We start from the raw sequence: 14728 nt of genomic DNA on the forward strand, positions 1-14728 counted from the left end.
TTTTTAAAATTTAAAATTAAGTTTTCAATATAATCTTTAAACCAATTGAGCAAACTGAAAATCAACCCAAACCAATACAACCCAATTTAGTTGGTTTTCACTAATTGTCAGTAGATTTAGGGTAACCAACTCCCCAACTCGATCATGTCAATTTGGTTGGCCAAATAGCCTACAACCAAACTAAACCAGGCCGTGATCAGCACTCCTAATTTCATCTAAATTAATATTTTAATATCTAATAAATAAAAGTAGTTTAATATCCAATAATTATTAAAAATTTATAGCGAAAATTCACAATAATTGAAAATATATTGATAATAAAAATAAAATAATTACAATAATCACAAAAATACTAAAAAATATATTAAGCCAGTCAATAAATATTGTAATATCAAATAATAGTTTAATCTCTAATAAATATCAATGAATAAAGTACAACAAAAATACAATAAATACAATATGTATAATAAATTTAATTTAAAAAGTTAAATAACAGTAGTTTAATATCCAATAACTATTAAAAATTTTTGTTAAATAACAAAACAAATACAGACTTATACATAATTATTGAAAATATATTTATCAAAAAATTATAAATAATTTCTGAAAATACAATAAATATTAATTTTAGTATATTAATTATATAATAAATATAGATTAAGATTTTAAAATCATTATTAATGAATATTATTTTAGAAAATTATTTTTCTATAATTATTAATTGATATAAGTGAAATTGGTTATTGAAAATATTATTTAGTTATTTAAATATATCCTTATTTAAATTTTATAATTATAATTATTAATTGAATTTAATAATCTATAAGATTATAATTTATTCTATTATTACATAATTTCATTACTAATTTTGTAAAATTTTAAATTATTATTAAATTTAATATTATGTTATGATTTTTTATTTTAAAATTTTTAATTTATTGCATAATTTCATTACTTTAACTATTTAAAATATAGTTATATTAAATATTTCATTATTTAAAATATTTAGTTATTAATATTTTAATAGTATATAAAATATTTAAAAATACTCATTATTTGAGTTTAAGATATTAAGTTATTGAAATATTTAAATAATATTTTATTTTTTAATGTTAAATTTCTGTTATTTGAATAACAATTAATTTGAATAATCTAAAAAATCATAATTTATATTGTTAGTACATAATCTCGTGATGAATTTTGTAAAAATATAAAACCATTAATAATATGAATATTATTAAATCTGTTTTAATTAATTTTTTGTGTTTTGAATAAATATTTTAAAGTTTATACTACTATTACATAATTTCATTATTAATTTTGTAAAAATATTAGATTATTATTAAATTGAATATTATGTTATGATTTTTTTATTGCATAAGAATTTTGTAAAAGTATAAAACTATTAATAATATGAATATTATTAAATCTATTATAATTATTTTTGTGTTTTTAATAATTAGGGAAAATTACCGATAAGTACCCTGTACTCTAGGTCGAGTGCCAATTTAGTAACCAAACTTTAAAACATAACAATCTAGTACCCAAACTTTCATTTTGCGACGATTTAATACCCGATGTTAACTCACCATCAGTTAAGACCATAATGTGAGATCAGGTGCGATTTAAATAATTTCACAATACCAAAAATAACCTTAGTGATAATATTCGGACCATTTTACCCTTCTCCTTTCTTTTTACCCTATTCCCCTTACTCTTCACTGAACAGAGAAGGGGGTGTAGAACAATCCCCTGTCGGTCGCTCCGCAGCTCCATCACTAACTCTAAACTTATCTAAGAACTAAGTCGACAAACTACCAAACCGAAGGAAACCCTTGATCTTCGCATCTTCATCTGTAATTGATTAATCAATTTTTTGTGCTAAGTACCTCGTCATTTGGTCTGCTTCCAAGTGGTCGATGACTCAGAGGCCGAAGTGAACTTTTGCTGGATGAGGACTTGGGTGCTGAGCTGACCAGGCCAAGCTGGGGGCAGATTAGGTGCCGAGCTGGGCAGGTTAGGTGCCGAACTGACTGGGTCGAGCTAGGCAGGTTAGGTGATGAGCTTACCAGAGTGCCGAGCTGCCTATTAGGTGCTAAGCTGACCAGAGGGCCAAATTGCCTATTAATTGCTGAGCTGACCAGAGTGCCGAGCTGACTAGAGGGTCGAGTTGCCTATTAATTGCTGAGCTGACCAGAGTGCCGAGCTACCTGGTGGCGAGCTGGATTGATTGTTGAGCTTCGTAGTTCTTTAGAGACCTGCAAGGAATCAATGTCAGATGACCCAGGGTGGCTAACCTGACGAGGTCGCTCTGATGCTTAAGTCAGTACTCTCATAGTAGACTGCGAGCTAAAAATCACAAAGTATGAAAGCTATAATATGCTTATTTGCCCCCTATGCCATTGGGGTCGGTGCCTTTGTATAGGCACTGTTTGGCGTGGGCTTCACGCACCGCATCCGAGATTTTCGAGAAGCCGTCTAAGTGGTTTGAAATTCCCTGAGGCAACCGCCATGCACGTTGACCACCCTTCGGATCATTCGGCACATGGGCCAACTTCCAAGGATCGTAGGAGTGTTATGATATGCATGTGGAATTTGTCGGCGAGCACGTCTCGCAGGTTGCCAAGTCAGCACCTGTGCCAGGCCGCCAGTTCGTGCTCGTGCCAGGCCACCAGGTCGGCAGGTCGGCACTCGTGCCAAGCCGCCAATTCGCACCTGAGCAAGGCCGCCAAGTCGGCGCCTGGGCCAGGCCGCCAGGTGGGACACCATCAACTTGGCTAAGGCAAGTTGTTGCTTAAGTGGTTCCGGGTGTCACCTTGTTGTTCCGAAGTGCCATGTGTCACAATATCATTGGAGGGCTAAATCCGCCCTCATCATTTGCCCCCCCCCCACTCCCGAGTTGAAAGTATCTCAGCGAAGGGAGTAGATTGCTCCTTTTTGCCTGAAATGACTACTTCGGTGAGCTCGTAAGCATCGATTCAATCCCTTAGGCTCTGGGAACGACTTGCAGTCCATTCTCCTTACCCTTGATTTTGCTTATGCCGAAGAGGCGACTGGGTCTTATGTGGTGCCGAAGTCTTTGCTAGTTCGACACTTTAGTCCTTAGGTTCTGGGAGCGACTCGTAGTCCACTCACCTTGATCTTTGATTTTGCCCATGCTGAAGAGGCGATTGGGTCTTATGTGGTGCCAAGGTCTTTTACCAGCTCGACACCTTAGAGCTACAGCTTCGCTGCATCAGCCTCGTTAGTGACGTCAGTTACCCACTCCTACAAGAAGCTACTAGGAGCTCGACCTATGGGCGCAACACTACTGACTTTAGGTCACCAACTCGCACGGGAGCCTTGGATGGCTCGACCGATAGGGCCGTCCATGTAGTCTGTTGGCCGCCTACTCCCACGGAAGCCACAAAGGGCTCATCTTTGTAGAGGGTACCTCGCGAAGATGACTGATGAGGCTTTATCTGAGTTGAAATAAAGTTGGTAGAGCTGCTTAGTCTATTGGCCATCAACTTCCTTCATAGTCTTTGAATTTATAAAAAATGGAAACTAGAAAGTGAGAGATTTTAGTTTCTAAAAGGTGAGAACTTGGCTTTCTGGAAGAAGAGGACTTAGCCTTTCGGAGGATGAGAATTTAGCTTTTTGTAGCGTTTCCCACAAATGACACCGATTGATGAATCAATTTTTGGTGATGTATCAATTTTTTGTGCTAAGTACCTCGTCATTTGGTTTGCTTCTAAGTGGCCGATGACTCAAGGGCCGAAGTGAACTTTTGCTGGATGAGGACCTAGATGCCGAGATGACCAGGCCGAGCTAGGGGTAGATTAGGTGCCGAGTTAACTAGGCCGAGCTGGGCAGGTTAGATGCCGAACTGACTGGGCCGAGCTAGGCAGGTTAGGTGACGAGGTGACTGGGTCGAGCTAGGCAGGTTAGGTGATGAGCTGACCAGAGGGCCGAGTTGCCTATTAGTTGCCGAGCTAACCAGAGTGCCGAGCTGCCTATTAGTTGTCGAGCTTACTAGAGGGCCGAGCTGCCTATTAGTTGCCGAGCTAACCAGAGTGCCGAGCTGCCTATTAGTTGCCGAGCTTACTAGAGGGCCGAGCTGCCTATTAGTTGTCGAGCTAACCAGAGGGTCGAGCTGCCTGGTGGCGAGCTGGATTGATTGTTGAGCTTCGTAGTTCTTTAGAGACATGCGAGGAATCAATGTCAGAGGACCCAAGGTGGCTAACCGACGAGGTTGTTCCGATGCTTAAGTCAGTACTCTCATGGTAGACTGCGAGCTAAAAATCACAAAGTATGAGAGCAAGAATATGCTTATTTACCCCCCCTATGCCATTGGGGTTGGTGCATTTATATAGGCATTGTTTGGTGTGGGTTTCACCCACCACATCTGAGATTTCCAAGAAGTCGTCTAAGTGGTTCGAGATTCCTTGAGGCAACCGTCATGCACGTTGACCACCCTTTGGATCATTCGGCACGTGGGCCAGCTTCCAAGGATCGTATGAGTGTTAGGATATGCATGCCGAATTTATCGACGAGCACGTCTCACAGGTCGCTAGGTTGGCACCTGGGCCAGGTCGCTAGTTCGTGCCTGGGCTAGGCCGCCAGTTCGTGCCTGGACCAGGTCGCCAGGTGAGACACCATCAACTTGGCTAAATCAAATTGTTGCCTAAGTGATTCCGGGTGTCACCTAATTATTCTCATTTACCATGTCTTACAATATCATTGCAGGGACAAATCCGCCCTCATTAGTAATCATCTTAAAATTTTAACACAAGTTAATAAACTGGCCAAGTTCTGAAAATTCCCGCAGCTTCAATGCTGCAACTGATAAATTTACAACGTTTAACTAGAAGAATATGCTAAAAGATCAAAACCACCATTAAATGTTTCGAAGTAAACAGATGTCACAGGTCTCTTTCCTCCGAAATCATCTGCATTTGATTATAACACCAATCTCGAACAACAAAACTCAAGTATTACAACAAAGAAAAAAAAAGGCGACAAATAAACAAAACTTGTTTCTGTGATTAATTCATTTATCCTTCTATACATTTTTGTATTTTTATTCCCTCCGAAATTTACAGAGGAGAATATACTGTAAGCTTCAAAGTGATACAAGTAAGAAAGGAAACACAACTGAGTTTTGATCTCTGAATCACACAACTTCAACCGCTGTACAATGTAGGTTTGGCAAATTCTCTAGCAAGTCGAACCTTAGCATCGACACTCTTGGCTTTGCCGTCCGGTCAGAAGATCTCACCGGAAACAATGGAGCCGGCGTGGTTCGTTCGTTCGGCCCGAACCACTTGGCTTGCATGCACTTGTACTTCCTCCAAGGGGTCATGTGCATCTTGTTTTCTTTCATGCATTCCTTTCCTTAACAGCAGAACACAAGATCTTGATTAGGGTTCTTAGCCTTTCAGCCTTTCCAACGAAAACTTCGGGAAGCCGGTTGATTAACCAGTTGTATTCATCCTTTGCTCTTGCCACCTCGAACTCAGCCCGGAAATTCAATTCAATTACCACTCTCACCTCCCCCTTCTTAGGACTTTTCTCCAGCACATCCAAGTAGGTGTGTTCTCCTGCAACCAGGTGGAAATAGAGTGAACCACAGTTCTTCAATTGATCAAACTCTGCTTAAAATCATCAAGCTCCATAATTTTTGAGACGGAAGTTGGAATCGTGCATACCTGATGGGATGTCTGGAGAGCTCCTCCACTTGGACTTGCATATGGCACAGTCGTAACCGGCCTTGCGAAGATGGTCCGAAAATTCTTGCTGCAAGCACATTCGGCAACCTCCGGTTATCGGCCTCCGGAAAACGCAAATATTTTCTTTCATCTGGGATTCTCTTAGGGCAAATTTGGTTGAGCTCATCGGTGCCTTCGATTTGGAAGCTAGTCTTGTTGGTGATAGAAAAGATTTTGAGGGAGCGAGTAGCAGCGGAGAGAAGGGGAGAGATGACTAGGTGGTGACGAAGACGAAGGGGAGAAGACATCGTAGTCGATGTTCTTCACGGCGTTCCGACGTTCCAACTTCGGCCTCCGTGGGCAGGAGAAAGAAGATGATAGAAAACAATAGCAAAAAAAGTACCCTATTTGTCTCTTCCGGCGCCGGCAACAAGTCTTCTCCAGCAACGACGGAGTAAAATAGGGGACGCAACAATGTTCCAGCGACGACAACAAGTCGTCTTCTTCGGCAACGGCACTGAGTTCTCCGATTTCAACTTTTCGAGTGACGCATTCGCTTGACATCACCGGCATGACGAGCTGGTTTTCGGAATCTCAAGTAACTGCCACTTGCAGAGAAATTATAGCTTTCTTAATTTTGATCGGGAATCTATGCATTATTCGAAATAGTTTATGGTAATTAGGTATTTTTGTCTTGTAACTTAAGTAATTAACGCAAGGTAATAAATTGTAACAAATGAAAATTCTGGTATTAAATTATCGCATTTTAAAGTTTGTGTAATAAATTGAAACTCGATCAGGATACCTATTGAGAATTTCCTTGTTGGAAGACAATATTGTCCAATTAATCTCTTAATTTAGTTTAGTGCTGAATTTATTTCGAGGTGAGTCAAACATTTGTGAATTTAAGAGGAATTTTCAAACAACCACCTAACATCTCAAAAAGATTTTAGGGGGTGTAATGATTTTGTTTTCATTTATTTTTTAAATTGTACATTAGGAAAATGATTTATGGGATATGATATTAAATAACCAAACGAATACATGTTCGTTAAATTAGGAATTCAAGGACATGTTTTTACTTTCTAGTTTCAGTTCTGGATTAAAAAAAAAAATACACACATAATAATAACAAGGGACATGTTTTTTTTTCTTTTTTTTTTTTTTCTGGGTTTAGAACAAACTTGTTTTTAAACCAGTTGGCTTCGTTTTCTTTCTTGGAATTCATAACAAGAAAAATTATTCACATCGGAGAACAGCCCATTAGGGTTCAAAGGCCAGTTTAATGCTACTGAATGCCACCTAAAGCATATAATTTAACTACTACAACAAAGTGGCATTTTGTGAATGAACAACTCACTGTCTAACCTATTGGTGTGCAGTGATTATGGACATCAATACCTCTATTTATACTACAAATTTTAACAGAAAGGAACCAAAATAAACCACCACTTCTTGATCTAGTTTGAGCTCAAGTTAGGCATTCCCAAGCAAGTACAAAAAAGCTAAAATAACATGGTTTTCAAAACTGGACTGGATCGGATGGTTGGATCAGAAAAATTGGGAACCGGTCATCGGTTCCATTTTTCCCTAAAATCGCTTTTTTCCCCAAAATCATTGATTTTGGTTAGCAAACTGCTGAATCGACTAATTAACCATTTGAACCGTTCGAATAGTTTTGGCCAATTTTCAATTTTTTTTTGTCAGAACGGGCCAGTTGTTCAGATTGAACGGTCGAACCATTCGAACCAGTAACGGGACCCCTGACCGGTTCGGTCACCGGGTCAATTTTAAAAACCATGCAAAATAATGTGGTTTTAGGACTACAGTTAAGTGTCTGTACTCACCATAAAAAAATGCCAATAGATCAGTTGGGTCTGTGAGAACCTGATATCTTCCATGTGTTGATAAGTAAGCATGTAATTAGGGGTGCTCATGGTTCGATTAATTAAACCGTAGGCCTTTTTTTCAAACCGAACCAATTGCATCAGTTTTTTAAAAATCAGTAACTGAAATCAAATTGAAGTTGATCAATTAACTGGTCAATCGGTTTGGTTAATCACCGGTTTTTTTAATTTTTATAGTATTATATATAATAAATATAAAATGTTATATCATATATAATAAATAGTATATTTTATATATTGCATATAATATATTATTTATTATATTTATTATATATAATATATAATATACTATTTATTATATATGATATATAATATTTTATGTTTATTATAATATAATATATTATGAAAACCGAAGCCAATCAATTAACCGGTCAATCAATCGGTTTGGTTAACCATGGTTTTTTTTTTCAATTTGCATAGTATTATATATAATAAATATAAAAATATTATATCATATATAATAAAAAATATAAAAAATTAGTGGTTAATTGAATGGACCAGCATATATACATACATATATATACACACACACACACACACACACACATTTGGTTTGATATTCTTAAAAAACCGAAAGTTCTGATGTTGTTTCAGTTAACCTTTTAAAAAACCAGCGGTTAATTGAACCGACCGTCTGCCTTTTCCCCCTTTCCCCTTCTTTGAAATCTAAACCTAATAGGCTAATACCCTCTCTTACTTTCTTAGTCTCTCTTGTCTCTCCGTTTTCCCCAATCCCCAATGGTTAACCGAACTTTCCCTTGCTTTCCTCTGGCGTTGGTTGTCCTCCGACCGACAACTTCTCCCCCAATGGCCAATTTTCCCCTTGCTTCATGTCTCTTTGTCTCTCTCTTGCCTATCATCTTTGTCTTCGCATGCCAACAACCAAGCAGCAACACCGGTTGTTGCCTCATTGGCAAGCACCAAGCCAAAGCTATTAGCCTTAGCCAGCCTCAGCTACAACAACCAAGATGTCAGTCACTACCTCGGCTCTGCTAGGACTGCCATGCCACCTCTCAAGCTTTGTCTCTCTCTTTGACCATCTCTCTCTCTATCTCTCATCTCTCATCTCCGCAGCTCTGCCACCTCTCATGCTCTCACTTTAGGCGACAATAACCACCAACCAGTCCGGCACCAGCAAATCATCGACCACCACTTTGCCTCACCCCTCTGTTGTATTTGTTCAGGTATTTCTTTTATTTTTTATTTTTCTTTCTTTTTTCTTTTTTAATTTTGAGTACATAAAAAATGAAACATCGAAATTGATTCAATTTCGGTTTAGACTTAAAAAAAACTAATCAGATCAATTCGGTTCAAATTGTACTCCACACGGGTGACCCGAAAGGTACCTCTGAGCAATATGGGTATGGTTGTAAAAATGGTGGAGCCACGGGGGACCAGGGGGATGGTCCTTTAAGCTTTGGAATGAGTGCAAATGCAAATATTAAAAGTGCAAATATATATAGAATAATACAAAATATAGGGTTTTGCACTCTATATATTTGCATTTATATTCCTTCCAAACTGAGCTTTAGGGCCCAAAAATCCCCACTTACATATTCTCCCCCTTCCCCCTCCACTTTAGGTTTTGATCCTCTCACAAAAAATTCCCAGCTCCGCCCTTGATCCTAAAAAAAACAAAAAAAAAAGGACAAAATGGAAAATCTGGTTATTGCACAACTCCAGAGTTTTCAACCTGAAATCTTAAAATATAGTATAGATTTCATTTCAGATGTTGGTTTCAGTGCCACAAAAATATGTTCAAACTTCTCATATATGTTAAAATTTGGCGGAAATACCAGGACCTGTCCTATATTTTGAAAATACCTATTCATGATAATAAAGATAAAGACATACTTTGGATAATAGGTCTTCATCTCCATGAAGGGTCCACCAATTTTTTTCTTTTAATAAAAATTTTAATACATGTTCAGATCTGGAAGAGATGTAGTTATATGTCCCACATATTTTGGAAATGCCTATTCACTAATATGGAAAAACATTAGATAATAGACTTCAATCTTCGTGTGGGATTATATTCAAATTTCTTATGCGAGACCAACCGATTATTTTTATAAAAAAAAATTTCATATATGTTCGAATTTTGTAAAACAATGTCAAATGATCAAAGCTCTTTTGATATCATGTATTTCCAACAACATAGATTGATTTTCTCCAAAAGTGATAGTGAGAATATATTGACCATTTTTTTTGAATCAAATGCATTTCCTAAAATTCCTCTATTTCTATTATAAGGTCTATGCTTCTCATGAAATTGAACCAAACTACATTATTCACTTGTTAGAAATTATTTCCTCTCTCCTATTAATGGTTTGAACAAAATTTGTTTTTAACATGAAGTGAGAAAGTTTATTTAACTATTTCTAAATGTAGAAAATGTTGTTTTGATTTTTAAATGCTTGAATTTGAGAAAGTTTATTTAACTATTCGATAAACAAATTAACAATTAATTAGATGAGTATAAGATGATTAATAAATAGTGGAATTGAGAAACAAATTACAGATAATTAAATAATATTTAATGAATTAAGCATTCGATAATTAATTGATTAATTGTAATTATTTGTAAAAAATAAATATTAATGAAATAATAGTTATTAATAACCAACTATTAAATTGAATAATTGAACATTGGAAAATAGTATTTTTTATTGTAATAATAATAATAATAATAATAATAATATATATTATTATTATTATTATTATTATTATTATTATTATTATTTTGTTAGAACATGTTGCCCACATTGGTACACTCAAAATGGGTACCTATGGTTGTGTGCCTCGTGTGGAATACGAGGATGTGTTGTAAAAAGTAGAAAAAACAAATAGGAATTAAACTTTTATAATATAGCCCAATGGGGCCTAAAGAAACGAAATTGGGCCCAAGTGAACCCCAAGCGTCTCTGTCAAGCTAGAAAAATACCCCATCAATCAATTCTTTTAGGCCCAATTTTGTTTATTTGAGGTCTCATTGGACAAAAAGTAACAACCATTGAAAAATGAGTTCTTCTAGCAGGATCCCTATGTGATGCATGTGTCAATTGATATATAATATGATGACAAAAGGGATATGCTTCATTGTCCGAATATACCAAAAGGTGAGTGATGTTGTTTGCTAGTGCTTCTTTCAGTCCTTTTAGAAGGGTTCAAACTTCGGCATTATAGCTGTTGATTGCCCAACAATGAAAAGAACCATCAATGAAAAGAGTGGGCATGTTGTGTTGGGGAGGATTTTGAGAACGCAGCTCAGCTTGGGGTTGAGATGAGAACTGATGTGGCATAATCTGGCTACTCCGTGCTGGATATGGCTAGGCTTCCAGCGACGATGAGAACGAGTTCCTGAAAGAGATGAGTCAGAGATCTTGGGGTGGCTCACCCGGCGTGGATACTCCGAAAGCTAAGTTAGAACACAATGATAGTAGAGAGCTTGAAGATGCTAACAGTGAGAGAGCTTAGAGAGTGAAGATTACACACACAACAATGATAATAGAACGTACCTTCGCCCCTGGTGAGGGCGGGGTCTTTATACAATGTGGCTCAGGTGGGTAGGTGGAACAGTCACTGAATCCCTGTTACGATGGGACCTATTGCATGTTAGGTGGTTGAAACACCGCCATACGGTAACACTATCACTTCCCATCAGAGCGAGGAGTTGGTGAACTAATGTTACCGTTATAAGTATGGTCCTGCAGAGTTCAGGGATGGGGGCGTATTCATCGAGATTTCCATGCAGAGATATGTATGGTAGGCGAGCTACCTATAGGATGTCGGGCTGCTCGGTAGCGAGCTTCTCGAGCTCATGCTTTGGTCTGCCCTTGTAGATGCCGAAGTGCCCTCAAGCCGAGGTGATCCTAGTGCAATCTTGTGCTGAGGTGTGTTCGTCCCGAAGTGACTTTAGTTCGGGGTACTGGCATACCCAAGCTCGCTTTGCAACGAGTTGACTTATGCTGAGTTGTCACTTGTGTCGAGTCACATCCATGTGCCGATCTAGTTACGTCGAGTTGTCACTTACGTGGAGTCAAGTCCACGTGTCTTCCTACCAGGAGGTCGGGCCAAATCCTCCTTCATCAATTGCCCCCCACTCCTCGAGCTAGGGGTCTTGACTTGGTTTGAGGAGTTCACGGTGTGCCAAGTGGATTTGGCTCGAAGTCTGGTTGATGTCGGATGGATTGCATGCAATTTACGTGCGAACGTCAAGGGATCTATAGGCTCCGTGGACACCAAAAGATGTGTTAACTTGTTTTCGGTCTCAAAGGTCGTGCAACCGATTTTCTCAAGAGCCGTTGGATCGCTTCAATCTCGACCATTGTTTTTCTAGCACAATGGCTATAAATAGTGAGACCCGGGACCCATTTCCTTCACCAAAAACTTGTGAGTCTGAGGTCACGCTTGCTTCTTTAGCTCGGGTTTTTCAGTTCGTCACTTCCTCCTAATCATGTCGTCTCTCTTTGGTGAGTCTTCCTTCGCTTCTTATTTCAGTTCCGTTTAGTTCCATGTCTTCTTCTAGTTTAGATAATCTTCTTGATGAGCCCCAGGTCGGTAGCTGGGATGGGGCTATTGAGGGTTTGGAGGTAGCTCGTGGTTTTCCCGAAGTACAGGCACCTCGGGGGGCTCGAGAGGCCTCGGATAGTTAGGCATCCACTTCTCCCCAAGGTTGGGTGCCAGACAGGTCCTAGTTCACCAATACAATCTTCCAAGGGAGTTCTCCTACAACCTTCCTTCCGGTAATTTCCCTTGGGAACACAATCATAATGAGATTGTGATTTTCGAAGAGCAGCTCATGGCTGGTCTTCACCTTCCTTTGCATCCTTTGATCGTTGAGGTTCTTAAGTCTTTTGACATTATCATAGATCAGTTACACCCGACCTCCATTCGTAACGTGGTAGGGACCATTTCGCTCTTTTACAAGTATTGTCTTCCCCTTGACCTTGATACCTTCTCCACCATTCTATCCATCAAGAAAAACTCTTCCTACATTCTCCTCGAGCATAGGAGAACCTACTACCTGTCCCCTCACCCAGGGTACAAGCTATTGCACGCACTCCCCAACAGGATCCCGACCTGAAAATGGGGTTACTTCGTAGTTCATAACCCCGAGGGGGGACCTTTCCCGACCCATTGGAGGCCGGCAATTCAGGTTCCCGGTGTTAGACTGGGCCTGAAGATGAGAGAGACGCTTAAGTCTTGGGCAGAGCTCGGATTCCTCTGCTCGGACTACCTTACTAAAGATAAGCTCGTGCAGGCCGGCTTGAGTCCTGGTAGGTCGCCTTGGGCTTTCAACTTCTTAAGATCTTGATTAGTTCATGGCTAATCTTACTTTTTATTTTTGCAGCTATCATGACGGTCAATACCAAAAGCCTTCTGAGGAGCTCCCAGAAGGGGAAGAAGAAGGTCGGTCATTCACCCGAAGTCTCAATTGTGGAATCGATCTCATCTACACCTCCTCAGGAGGAGGCTCAGCCTGCTGTTCCTGAGGCAACTCCGGCTGAGGTCCAATGTGAGGGAGTTCACCCTCAATAGCCAGGGAGTTCATCCGTACCTGCAGATGGACCAGAGGGCTATCTTCTAGCTGTGAAAGATAGCATCATGGACCACATTAAAGCCATGCATAAGAGTTGGGGCGCCATCTTCCAAGATGAAGTCTCAAAGTGGGTTGAGATGTCTCCGGGCACTCTCTTGGGACTAGTTGCCAGCCACTGTATGGTGGTGAGCTTTCTGCCTCTCTCTCTCTCTCTCTCTCTCTCTCTCTCTCCTTTTCCTTCTCTTCCTTTTATTTTTTAACTGATCTCAACTTTCTTGTTGGCAGGCAAACTCTGCTGGTCACACGTTGGTTTTCCAAGCGGCGATCCGTACGAAGGAAGCCATCGATGCTAGGATGAAGATGTACAAGCTCCACAGCGACCTGGATCTGGCTTGGGGTGAGGTGCTCAGGGCTATAAAGGGGGTTGAGGCCCAAAAGGAGTTGATCCTAACCCAAGAGGGGCAGATCTCCTTGCTAATCAAGGAGAAGGCACGTCTTGAGCGGGAGATCGCAGACCTCAAGGCCTCTATCGTGGAAGAGAGGGCCAAGGCCGTTGAGAGCTTCAAAGAGTCCCTGGAGTTTGAGGCCATACAGGTCGAATATGGATTAGACTCCTATCGCACTGGGTTCAAGCTGTGTCGGTACTCGGTTCGCCAGAAGTTCCCCGACCTTGATCTCGGTGGGATCTTGATGACGGTAGCAGATGCAGAGCCCGACTCTTCAGGGGAGGAGGGTGATACTGAGGTCGAGGTAGTGGATCCTTTTGCGTGATGGCTCCTTTCTTTCTTTTTCTCTTTTTTGAACTGTGGATGTATTGTCCCGAGCCCTTGAGCTCGGGTAAAAATTCTTGTATCCAAACTCTCTTCTATTAATGAAATACAGTTTCCTTTTGAGTATTCCTGAGTGCAAAAATACTTATAAGTGTGAGTGGACTCCGATCTGGGCAATTTAGCGTATAGGTCACTTAAACTATCGAGCTTCCGAACCGGCAATGAGTAAGGATAACTGAAAGTATAAGTTGTGTCAGTTCGGGCTGCGCGGGTTATGCTGGGCTATTGACTTACCGAGCTTGGTAACGAGTAAGGGTAACAGGTGGAATAGGCATCATAGGATTTATACTCGAGCTGCCTTTCCCTTAGGGGTTAGAGGTAACCCCTAAGACTCCTATCTTACTCAGCACCTAGGCTCTTATCAGTTCAGAATTTTGTGGCCCTTAGGCTTTGGGAGAGACTCGTAGTCCGCTCCTGAATTTCACCCATGCCGAAGTGGAAACTGGGGTCTTCTTATGGCCCTTAGGCTTTGGGAGGGACCCGTAGTCCGCTCCTGAATTTCACCAATGCCGAAGTGACAACTGGGGTCTTCTTGTGGCCCTTAGGCTTTGGGAGGGACCCGTAGTCTGCTCCTGAATTTAACCCATGCCAAAGTGGCAACTAGGGTCTTCTTATGGCCCTTAGGCTTTGGGAGGGAGCCATAGTCCACTCCTGAATTTAGTTGCTCCTTGGAGACTTGTAAGGAACTAAATGTTAGAGGACTCGGGATGGCTAACCCGGTGAGGTCGCTCTGGTGGCTAAGTTAGTACTCTCATGGTA

The 14728-nt window shown here is 40.0% G+C and overlaps 1 pseudogene across 1 annotated transcript; it reads right to left on the minus strand.

Annotated features, from left to right (window-relative positions):
- Window positions 1-5005: 5005 nt before the first annotated feature.
- LOC148879606 (uncharacterized) lies at window positions 5006-6513 on the minus strand (annotated as a pseudogene). The gene is made up of 2 exons (XR_016105677.1): window positions 5691-6513; window positions 5006-5582 (listed from the first exon to the last, which is right to left on the minus strand). The product of XR_016105677.1 is annotated as an uncharacterized LOC148879606 (transcript).
- Window positions 6514-14728: the final 8215 nt, after the last annotated feature.

Source organism: Nelumbo lutea, chromosome 1 (assembly GCF_056320005.1).
Source record: "Nelumbo lutea isolate HS-2025 chromosome 1, American lotus-T2T, whole genome shotgun sequence".
In the NCBI taxonomy this organism is placed as follows: Eukaryota; Viridiplantae; Streptophyta; class Magnoliopsida; order Proteales; family Nelumbonaceae; genus Nelumbo; species Nelumbo lutea.